This window comes from Sebastes umbrosus, chromosome 11 (genome assembly GCF_015220745.1).
Source record: "Sebastes umbrosus isolate fSebUmb1 chromosome 11, fSebUmb1.pri, whole genome shotgun sequence".
Taxonomy (NCBI): Eukaryota; Metazoa; Chordata; class Actinopteri; order Perciformes; family Sebastidae; genus Sebastes; species Sebastes umbrosus.
In genome coordinates this window covers 26,325,735-26,337,747 of record NC_051279.1, presented here as the reverse complement: position 1 = coordinate 26,337,747, position 12,013 = coordinate 26,325,735, and the positions used below count along the sequence as shown (strand labels likewise).

The following is a 12,013-nucleotide window of genomic DNA, read 5'->3' as shown; positions in this document are numbered from 1 at the left end:
TCGTAAAGTAATACATCTCCTTTTTGCATCTAATAGATCCATTATACCGTATAAAGTCATAAGTATGCGAGAAAAAATGTGTAATATGAGAATAAAGTCAGAAGTTTACAAGAAAAAAAGTCGTAATAATATGAGTATTTATACATAGTTCATAGTATAGTTGCAGTACAAAATACAATGCAGATGTAAACTAGTTGTGTACTCAAAGTTTAGTATTGTATATATTAGTATACTGGTGAGGGAGGATGAGGAATGAATTGGGTATGGCATCAATAAGATATTTAAAATCGTTCAAGTTGCAGTCAAAGTCATATTTTCAACAATAATCGTAAAGTAATACATCTCCTTTTTGCATCTAATATATCCATTATACCGTATAAAGTCATAAGTATACGAGAAAAAATGTGTAATATGAGAATAAAGTCAGAAGTTTACAAGAAAAAATGTCGTAATAATGAGAATAAATATATAGTTCATAGTATAGTTGCAGTACAAAATACAATGCAGATGTAAACTAGTTGTGTACTCAAAGTTTAGTATTGTATATATTAGTATACTTGATCAAATAGACTACTGTTTGGTGAGGGGGGATGAGGGATTGGGTATGGCATCGATAAGATATTTAAATGCTTTGAAGTTGCAGTCAAAGTCATATTTTCAACAATAATCGTAAAGTAATACATCTCCTTTTTGCATCTAATATATCCATCATACCGTATAAAGTCATAAGTATACGAGAAAAAATGTGTAATATGAGAATAAAGTCAGAAGTTTACAAGAAAAAAAGTCGTAATAATATGAGTATTTATACATAGTTCATAGTATAGTTGCAGTACAAAATACAATGCAGATGTAAACTAGTTGTGTACTCAAAGTTTAGTATTGTATATATTAGTATACTTGATCAAATAGACTACTGTTTGGTGAGGGAGGATGAGGGATTGGGTATGGCATCGATAAGATATCTAAATGCTTTGAAGTTGCAGTCAAAGTCATATTTTCAACAATAATCATAAAGTGATACATCTTCTCTTGCATCTAATAGCTCCATTCCACTCTAAACATCCTTCTCCATCCTGTTCCTATGAACTTTATGGGAGTAACTAGTGCGGACTGTCCGCGGTGGATTTGTTTTGGCAGCCATTTTGTGGGCTCTTTCTCCTGCACGCGCTGGGCCGTACTCGCCTGGTGTCGGGAGTGCGCGCTCAATGCAGCCCCTCTCCTTTGACCGATATTACCATCACGGAGGGGCTGGCCAGCGGTAGAGCTAGCTGTAGCTGTGCCTGCTGCTGAAATACATCTAGTTCTCCACACAGCGGGTCCGCCTTGCATTGTCCAGCAGCGGGGGTTAACCAACCGACTGCCTGCCCGTGTCCCGCCCGCCCAGCAGCCTGCAGAGAGCGGACTGTCTTCCTCCACATTATCCATGGACGTGTTTTATTAAGACGAGCTAGCATGCTAGCTAACGGCTAGCTAGCTTAGCTTTTTAGCCTTTTAAATTAATTTAAAGAAATTGTTAATAGAACTTAATTATAAAGGTGCGCGAGGATAAATCTGGTGTTAGGTATCTGAGTAGCAGTGAGGTGTGTGTGTTATAGAGGTATAGAGGTATAGAGGTAGAGGCGGCGGGCTGCCCTCCTCCCCTTCAGGCACACGGCTAGCTGAGCGCCGCTGCGCCGGCAATCTGTCCACATCCACCACCCAGCTCGCTCCTGAGCTCCGGACACATCTCGACTGGACGCTAATCTCCCCGGGATTTTACCTGCGAAATCATCATCAACTCTATTATTTGGATTTCTCTGCTGTGTGAAGTGCAGAGGGCCGCCTGACCCGGGGGAGGGGGCTCGGTTCGTGTGGACAGAGGCAGAGACACACAGAGACGGGTTCCGAACATGGCTGCTAAGCGACACTCGGTTCGACACACCGCCTGAGGTAAGACAGCCGGCTGCGGGCTCGCTCTTATTCATTCATGTATGTGTAATATATATATATATATATGTATGTATGTGTGTGTTGGAGAGGCGTGACAGTCAATCAGTGGTGCTTCTTCTTGGTATAGCATAATGGTTACCCCTTCTCTACGTTATTCGCCCCTGTCACCCGGCCTCGTGTCCCCAGTCCTCTGCTGCTGGACAGACGGATGGTGATGATGATGGTGAGGATGATGATCTGGTGAAATAGGTGTTCGGTGGTCGGTGTTGGACAATGGATCGTGTTCATTTTAAAGGCTTGGCTGCTGTCGTAGCTACAGTAACGTGCATGATGATGATGGACTACATATACCCCCGTTTTAGTAGCATGCACAATGTCCTCTAAGTCCATCATCCTGTCCTGTCCTTCTAGTCTACCTTGTGACTGTGTCGAGTCTAACAGCTAACCATCTGGCCAAGTGTTGGTCATAAAGAGGCTAACGATTGATGCGATCAGTGACTGTGTGTGTGTGTGTGTGTGTGTGTGTGTGTGTGTGTGTGTGTATCCAGGCAAGCTTCAGTAGCAGAGGTATCGCGACCTGCCCTGAGTTAACGCACGACACCCAATAGAAAGGGGAGAGGATGCCGGTGCATTAAAGAGGAGAAATGATGATGGGAGATGAATGGATGGATGTGTGTGTGCATGCAACATAATGGTGTTGATATCCTCTTTAGTATACAGTAGGTGGTTATATATCCTGATGTGGCGTGTTGGATGGCCAGCCAGCCAGCAACCCCCGACTGTCCTCTGCAGATCTGCAGCAGCAATCATCTGCTATATAGCAGCAGCTAGCCGCTAGCTTAGCTACCGCATCAGCCCCAGCCCATACCCTGCCCTGGAGTAGAGGGACTCAGTGGCCGGGAGATGGCTGCTCCTAGGATGGGAATGATGCTGATGCACAGCTGGAAGATGGCTCTGTTCGGCCTGTGGGCATACTTGGCAATCTTGAGACATCAAAAATAGGGAGGATTTCAAAAACCCAAAGCAGGGGGTCCTCCCCCAGAAAGATTTGAGTTTCAGAGACTATATTTCCTGCATTACGACAGAGTATTAGGGCCACATTGAGGGGAAACAAATAAATCTGAGATTTCGAGAATAAAGTCATAATATGAGAATAAAGTCATAATATTCTGAGAATAAAGGTACAAGAAAAAAATGGTATTATGAGAATAAAGTCATAGTTTTAGGAGGAAAAAGTCGTAATATTATGAGAATAAAGTCATAGTTTTAGGAGGAAAAAGTCGTAATATTATGATAATAAAGTCATAAGTTTAAGAGGAAAAAGTCGTAATATTATGAGAATAAAGTCATAAGTTTAAGAGAAAAAAGTCGTAATATGAGAATAAAGTCATAGGTTTAAGAGAAAAAAGTCGTAATATTATGAGAATAAAGTCATAAGTTTAAGAGGAAAAAGTCGTAATATTATGAGAATAAAGTCATAAGTTTAAGAGAAAAAAGTCGTAATATGAGAATAAAGTCATAGGTTTAAGAGAAAAAAGTCGTAATATTATGAGAATAAAGTCATAGGTTTAAGAGAAAAAAGTCGTAATATTATGAGAATAAAGTCATAAATTTAAGAGAAAAAAGTCGTAATATTATGAGAATAAAGTCATAGTTTTAAGAGGAAAAAGTCGTAATATTATGAGAATAAAGTCATAAGTTTAAGAGGAAAAAGTCGTAATATTATGAGAATAAAGTCATAAGTTTAAGAGAAAAAAGTCGTAATATTATGAGAATAAAGTCATAAGTTTAAGAGAAAAAAGTCGTAATATTATGAGAATAAAGTCATAGGTTTAAGAGAAAAAAGTCGTAATATTATGAGAATAAAGTTAGAAGTTTACGAGAAAAAAGTTGTAATATAAGATTAAAGTCACAAGTTTAAGGGGAAAAAGTCATAATATTATGAGAATAAAGTCACAAGTTTAAGAGAAAAAAAGTCGGAATAATATGAGAATAAAGTCAGAAGTTTACGAGCAAAAAGTTGTAATATCATGAGAATAAAGTCATAAATTTAATAGGAAAAAGTCGTAGTAATATGAGAATAAAGTCAGAAGGTTAAAAGAAAAAAGTTTTAATATTACGAGAATAATGTTATAAGATTACAAGAAATAAAAGTTGTAATTTTATGAGAATAAAGTCAGAAGTTTAAGAGAAAAAAATCATAATATTATGAGATTAAAGTCATAATATTATAAAGTATAATTTTACGTGTAATTTTAGAGGGGAAATAGAGTAGTGTGCCGTCTGTGGGAAAATGAGGAACGTGGAGCATCTTGTGACGTTTTACTTTAGTTTAGGTTTCACAAATAACGAAGTACTTCATCTTTTGACAAATCAGCCCCACATTATCATAAGTATCAGGACCTTGAAAAGATTGTTCAAGAAACTGCGTTTATTCCGAAGAAAGAACCACACGGACCTGGGGGTAATTGTCTCTTATATGGAAGAGTAAATCAATTTTTTCCGGTAAAGTTATGACTTTATTCTCGTAATATTACGACTTTTTTTTCTTGAAATAGTATGATTTTATTCTCATTAAATTACGACTTTTTTCTCGTGATATTATGACTTTATTCTCAAAATCTCAGATTTTTTCCCCCCTCAATGTGGCCCTAACACTCTGTCGTAGTGCATTCTGGTGACAGTGCAAATTTTATCTTTAATTCTCAGGAAAGAATACAGAATAATTCGCTCCTCTGGCGTGAACTTGTGTGAATCTCTGGTATAAACTAATATTGATCAGTTCTTATTCTCTGTATGTGTAGTGATACTACACACTACACATGTGTTATGTTAAGTAGTGAAAAACACCACACATACAGTAAAAGTAGTAGTAAGTAGTAGTAGTAAAAGTATGGAAACACTTTGGGTTTTGCCAGGAAAAGCAGAGCTAGACATCATGGCTAAAACTGCATGCTAACTCTGTCATGGACAGGAAACGTTATCGTATTGCAGTAAGGTGCGGTCGAGCAGGCCGTCACTCTCATCTCTGTGGTCAAATGGGCCGACACTACAACTGTAGAGCACCCATATACTGACATTTATGTTAAATGCATTCAAACTGCCCCGATGGAACTGACCATGGATGTATAAAGAGAACGGAGCTGACGGAAGAGCTAGCGACGACCTTGGAGAAGTTAGAGGAAGTATACACGTGTGACTACATCCGGTTTTCAAAATAAGTACTGTATAATAAGAACTGTATATACAAAATACATATATGGAAATAAGATTGATTGGATTATATTCACCAGAAGTAAAAAACATTACATGTCACTTATAAATTAAAAAGAAAATACCACAAATTTGTGAGGGAAATGTCTTTTTTCTTTAATTTTTGGGTTGCTGGAAAAAAAATGTATAAACAATTCCTGACAATGACTAATATATTTGACTTCAGAACATCTCTGATGCTGAAAATCAAACATTTTTACTGTATTAATTTAGATAATTTCTAAAGTAAAATATCCTAGAATTGTATGATTCAACTTTTTCCCATGGTCTAGGGTTAAAAAGGTTAACAAAAATCACAATATCGAAGTGCAGTACTTACAAATCCCAATACATATCGAATCGGCACCCAAGTATCCTGATAGTATTGAATCGTGAGATTGGTGTGTTGTCCCAGCCCTAATGAGTATATAGATTCATAAGTTCATTCATTCATATCTAGTCAAATCTTCTGAGTTGGATCCCTGACTGGGTGCACAGTGGTGGTGGAGCGTCTAGGAGTGGCCCTTCTCAGTGTTCTCTCTCCAGATGACGCTCCATCTCACTGACACAATGTTCATTCATTCATTTTTTGCTCCTGCTTGAGTATTTCTTTCAGTTACCTCTCTCCATTTCCCTCTCCGTCTCTCACTCACTGAAGGTCCGTTCAGACACGATGCAACAACGCCACCACTGCGCTCTGAAACCCGTTATTTCCAACGGCTTGCGTCGCGCCACGAAGGCTTTTCGCTGCGTCGAGCAAAGCCGAACTTTGGACGGTGCACACTGTTATGTGCGCAGCTCAAACATGAGCTCAAACTGCACGATGTTGCAAGCATTGACCGCTCTCTTCTGCCGGGAAACTACATTTGGTGTAGCTGTATTGTCGTCCGAGTGGAAACAGTAGAGCTTATAGACGCTGTACAGAGCCAGAAACGGGTTAAGATAACGAAAAGGGGGAAAAAAGTGTGAAAATTTGCCATATATCGGGAGAAATACAGGAGACTTGTGACCCCGGGAAAGGGCAATGAAAAATGGAAGCCTTCCGGGAAACTGGGAGGGTTGGCAAGTATTCCTATGGGTCTCGATGGACCTCTTTATGTCGTTGCTCAACAGAATATGGCGTGGTCTGAAATCTTTAAATAAGGAGGTTTGTCACAAATTATGTGCCCTCCTCCCCACACACTTGCTGAAGTTGGGTTTTTCTTATGGTGAACACATTTGAGACTCAAAATGGACATTTTCCCCCCTGTTTCCTTTTCATTCATTCTTTATCTTCTCAAATCATATCTTGGTAATATTGAACCACTAGTATGCATTAGGGCTGGGACGATGCACCTATCTCCTGACTCGATACTTCACAATACTTGGGTGCCGATTCGATATGTATTGCGATTTTTAAGTATTGCGATTCGATATTATTATTCATTGTGATTTTTGATAACTTTTTTAACACTAGACCAGGGGAAAAAGTTGAATCATACACTTCTAGGGACTTTTACTTTGGAAAATATCTAAATTAATACAGTAACATTTTTTGATTTTCAGCAATATGTAGTCAGAGATGTCCCAGCCCTAATGAGGATATGGATTCATAAGCTCATTCATTCATATCCAGTCAAATCTTCACTCAGTCAGACTGGGTGCAAAGTGGTGGTGGAGCATCTAGGAGTGGCTCTTGTCAGTGTTCTCTCTCCAGATAACGCTCCATCCCACTGACACAATGTTAAGTAAATTTTTGGCTTGCTTTGACCGCTGGAGTGGTTTTGCAGTCGGTGTCTTTTGGCCTCAAACAGCCAATGGGACTTGTTCCCTGACTGACAGCACAGCTGTGACAACAAGCTCAGACTGTGTGTTTGACAGTTTTGACGCACCAATTTAAACATTTTCTAGACTCTGAAAGACTAATTCAAAAACTTACCAGGAACTCTGGTGTTTTTCTATTCATCCCTTACTTCCTCTCATGGTCCCGTTCCTCTCTACAAGTTGGGATAGCGCCATTGTTACTCAAGCTGAAACTTTTTCAACTTGATGCGTCTTTGCTTCGGCTGCTGCTGCATAGTGTGGATCTCTATCTATTTGCCTCTGTTCACATCTGTCCATTAACTTTATGTGGATACATGGCGAGGAAAAACTGACATGGCCATTTTCAAAGGGGTCCCTTGACCTCTGACCTCGAGATATGTGAATGAAAATTGGTTCTATGGGTACCCACGAGTCTCCCCTTTACAGGCACGGCCACTTTATGATAATCACATGCAGTTTGGGGCAAGTCATAGTCAAGTCAGTACGCTGACACACTGACAGCTGTTGTTGCCTGTTGGGCTGCAGTTTGCCATGTTATGATTTGAGCATATTTTTTATGCTAAATGCAGTAACTGTGAGGATTTCTGGACAATAATACAAAAAAAATATACAGTATACATACATTTGCATAAAGCAGCATATTTGTCCACTCCCATGTCGATAAGAGTATTAAATATTTGACAAATCTCCCTTTTAAGGTACATTTTGAACAGATAAAAAATGTGCGATTAATCACGATTAACTATGGACAATCATGCGATTAATTACAGTTAAATGTTTTAACCCTTTGACAGCCCTAATATTGATACAAAATAACATATTCCAATTTAGAGGTTATAATTAAAGTTTGTGTGTATGTTACATCCCATATCTGTTGTCATTAGTTTATTTTCTTTGCCTTTCTCTGAGGACTCTGTCTGTTCCTGCAGGGTTAGTTGTGTCCCTGTATTTTGAGGTGCTCGTCTCCATGTCCCTTTCTCATGGTGCCAAAAAGAAGAAAAGTTGTTAGAGTGGTTGTAACAGAGCTGTGTGCGCTTGTATCGGGGCACAAAACAAAAAATTTGTGGTGAAATTATAAATGTGGCTGATGAATCACACGGCATCATGACATGCAAAATGCTATAGGCAAAATAGGCAATTTCTATTTCTTGTCTTCTTAAATAAAAGTCTATATGATACGGATATAGGCTACCATACGGATATAACAGCCACAAGGCAGAAAACTCTTGGCTTGATGTTGCAATACAGCCCTTTTCATCTCATACCTGTATTCTCTTACACAATGATTCCATGCAAGAAAAAAAATGTAATGTCAGAGCCTTTTGGGGAGGATGGGGTGATTGAGTGCAAGCAGAACTACCAGTCTCTCCAGTTGTGCACACTCTTTATTTTGGGGTTTGTATATAAATAAATGGACAGAAAAGGTGACCAAAAAAGGCGGCTTCGGCACGATTACATGCCATGGATGTAACCGAACCACAGCCGCGTTCCATCCATCCACGGTGTCTAATGAGGATTTTAAACCTACAGGATTAATATGATGATTATCATCATATATGCTGTTCAACATGACCCAAGAGTTTGATCTACAGACTTGCCTTTTTAAGGGCGTTTTCATATTAGGTACGATTGATCCGTACAGTGCCCTAGTACGATTGCCCCCTCCCGCCGCTCAACTTTCACATTAGTAAAGTCGTTCTGTACCTGAGTACACTTGCGTTATCATCCACGTGTATTTGTGTATGTTGAGATCAGCTGTTCTAGTGGCGGAGCATCGTAAAACACTTCATTCAAACTTGACAGAAACAAAATAAAACTCACCAAGACCGTCGTCGTTAGTCTTTCCAACAATCACCAACTCTGGTTTGGTTGAAATAAACTCTTATTTCACTGAGTTAGATGTGAAAATATGGCGGCTGTTTCCCCCGCTGTCTCTCTCTCTCTGCCCGCTGAGCAGCTCTCGTTCTTCGTAGGTAGACCATTAAATTAGCTAAATAAAATAACAAACATCGCACGACCTCATCGCCTACTATTGTCATTGTCTACAATTTAAGGCCCCTGTCGCCTGCCTTCCTGCTTTATCACCCAAGGCTGTGCAGTTCAGAGGATGATCGGCGCATGCTGCCGCAGATACAGATGATCGGAGGAGACTGTAAAAAGGCCTGCTCTTTCACAACTACTCGCTGACTGTTAACGTTACTTGCGTTAAACAGCAGTCCACTTCCGTGTTTCGCTACAGTTGGCTTTCACACTTGATGCGAACCATACACATGAACCGTACTCCAGACCACCCTTTCAAGTGGACTCCAGTACGAATCGACGAACTGTGCCCGAATACGGTACGGAGCGTTCACACTAATCAAACGAACTGGAATTTGGGGTCAAGTGTACTCTGATACGGGCCTGGGTCCCTGATGTGAAAGCAACCTAAAAGTCCTCTTGACCTTCCTACGGCTTTCTGATGAGTTCTAATGAGCATTACAGACACTTACACTGCTGTTAACCGAAATAAAACTATTGCCTAACCTTTTATCAAATCAATAACATGAAAATAAGTTAAGCAATCAGAAACCAACCCCCAAACTGCCTGAAATGGACTAAAATTAAAGACACAATATTTTTCTTTATGAGGCTTAAAACAGAGGTTTTCAAACTGTGAGGCATGCCTGGACAGATGTGAGACAAAGATACTTGGTGAGGTGAAAGGAACAGGTGCATGCTAGTTATTGTAGTTTGGCCTGCTTATCAATGTGCTCAGGTGCAGCTGCAGCAGCTCATGGAGGTGATTATGGTTCTTTAAGGCCCCAACACACCAAGCTGACGGTCGGCCGTCGAACTAGGGCTGTGTATTGGCAAGAATCTGGCGATATGATACGTATCATTATACAAGAGTAACAATTCAATATATTGCAATATATTGTGATACTGTCTCCCAAAAGTCTAAACTGTCATAGTATAAAGAACACACCAGAAATATACCCTTTTAGAATAGGTAAAAATAACACATTTATACTGCATGCAAAAAACAGCATGGTTTTTGCCCCAAACTGCATGTGATTATCATAAAGTGGGCATGTCTGTAAAGGGGAGACTCGTGGGTACCCATAGAACCTATTTTCAGTCACATATCCTGAGGTCGAAGGTCAAGGGACCCCTGTGAAGATTGCCATGCCAGTTTTTCCTCGCCAAAATTTAGCCTCCTTCTCGACAAGCTAGTCTGACATAGTTGGTACCGATGGATTCATTAGTTTACTTTTCTAGTTTGATGTGATGCCAGTATCTTCACTAGTTTTAAAACTGAGCACAAATTAATAATGCCAAACAATGACGGATATATTTGACTTCAGGACATCTCTGACTACATACATGCTGAAAATCAAACATTTTTACTGTATTCATTTAGATATTTTCCAAATTAAAAGTCCATAGAAGGAAGCTTTTCCCATGGACTAGTGTTAAAAAAAGTTAACAGAAATCGTAATATCGAATTGCTGTACTTAAAAATCGCAATACATATCAAATCGGCACCCAAGTTTCGTGATCAGCGGGAGATAGGCGTATTGTCCCAGCCCTACTAAGTCGGTTGCCTACTCTTTAGAAAAGCTATGAAAACGGAGGTCCTGCCCAGTTATGAAGAGACTGCTTTCACAATGTCAGATGTGTTGTTTTCCACCTCCCAACTCCAGCAGGTCAGAGTCTGCTTCAGTCCTGTGTGATCCTCAATGATCCTCACAGTGTATCGGCTCAGACTCCTCATGATAAAGACTTTACTGATAGAAACAGACAGTCAGGCGTGTGTGATTCCTCGAATGCTGCTCAACACTTGGTGTTTAACATCAGAGCAGGAAAGCACTGAGGAGTGTTTGCCTAGTAAAGCAGTGATCCTTTGTTCTGCAGTGTTGAATAGAGACATATCTTCAGCTAACTTAGCTAATGAGTCCAAGCCTATGTGGTCTTTTTAAGGCCCCTCACTGCTGTGGATGTTTCAGTGTTTGGGTGATCAGGATTTCCTGGCCCTTTTCTTGCGTTTCAGTTGGTAAACTGTGTTTTGTCAGAACTTTGGGTGGATAAATATATTTGTTATTCCTCTCCATCACTGGGTTTCCGCGACTCTTACACATTTTTGTTGTTCCTTGGTAGCTTTATTTAAAAAAAACGTTTAACTCCATTGTCTCACACAAGTTAGGCCATGTTCAGACCTGGTATTAACCCTCTGAGACCCGACTGACTACTGCCTTTCAGTGGCTCCAGTAGGTTCAGTTTAGGTCTAGAGTGAAGCTACAGATATCATATGAAAATAAAAAAAACACCATGTCATACTAGCTTGTCGGCAAGGAGGCTAAATAACTCTCCAAAGTTGGGCTAAATTTTAGCAGGGAAAACTGGCATGGCCATATGCAAAGGGGTCCATTTACCTCTGACTTCAAGATATGTGAATGAAAATGGGTTCTATGGGTACCCACGAGTCTCCCCTTTACAGACATGCCCACTTTATGATCATCACATACAGTTTTTTGCATGCAGTTTAATTTTTTATTTTCACCTATTCTAAAATGATGTATTTGAATATTTCTACATACTGGGGTCCTTAAACAGTCTTGAATTACATAAATTGTGTATCACTGTAAAGCTGAGACTCTTGTGGATCCAATGAGCCCAACTGTATTCATGTGTTATGATGTTAGTCCCCATAGTAGCCATTTCATTGTAGTGAGACCATTTTTTTAAACGTGACCTCACTGTATAAAATGACCTGTGGTGACCTCTAGGATAATCACAGCCTCATGAAACTTTACAGCCACAAACGGCTTTCCTAACTAGAGTCACAATAAGGGGGTTTCTGAGCAGTTTACACAACAGAAGTGCTCGCTATCCAATTGCTGAAAAATGCAATTCTTACAGAAATCTCCAAATGTCAAAAGTTTTTGACACCAAATCACAGCATGGCTTTTTCTATGGTGTTCCTCAAGGTCTTGGTGTCTCAATGTGGTATTTTGGAGAGATTATTGGTCATTTTTATCAATTC

General features: G+C 39.7%; 1 protein-coding gene across 1 annotated transcript in view; it reads left to right on the top strand.

Annotated features, from left to right (window-relative positions):
- The first annotated feature begins 1,181 nt into the window (after positions 1 to 1,181).
- The window catches only part of dyrk1b (dual-specificity tyrosine-(Y)-phosphorylation regulated kinase 1B), a 62,466-nt gene continuing 51,634 nt past the window's right edge, over positions 1,182 to 12,013 (top strand). Inside the window, exon 1 of the mRNA XM_037783564.1 lies at positions 1,182 to 1,932. The gene's annotated coding sequence lies outside the window, so the exon portion shown is untranslated. The remainder of the gene's footprint in view (positions 1,933 to 12,013) is intronic.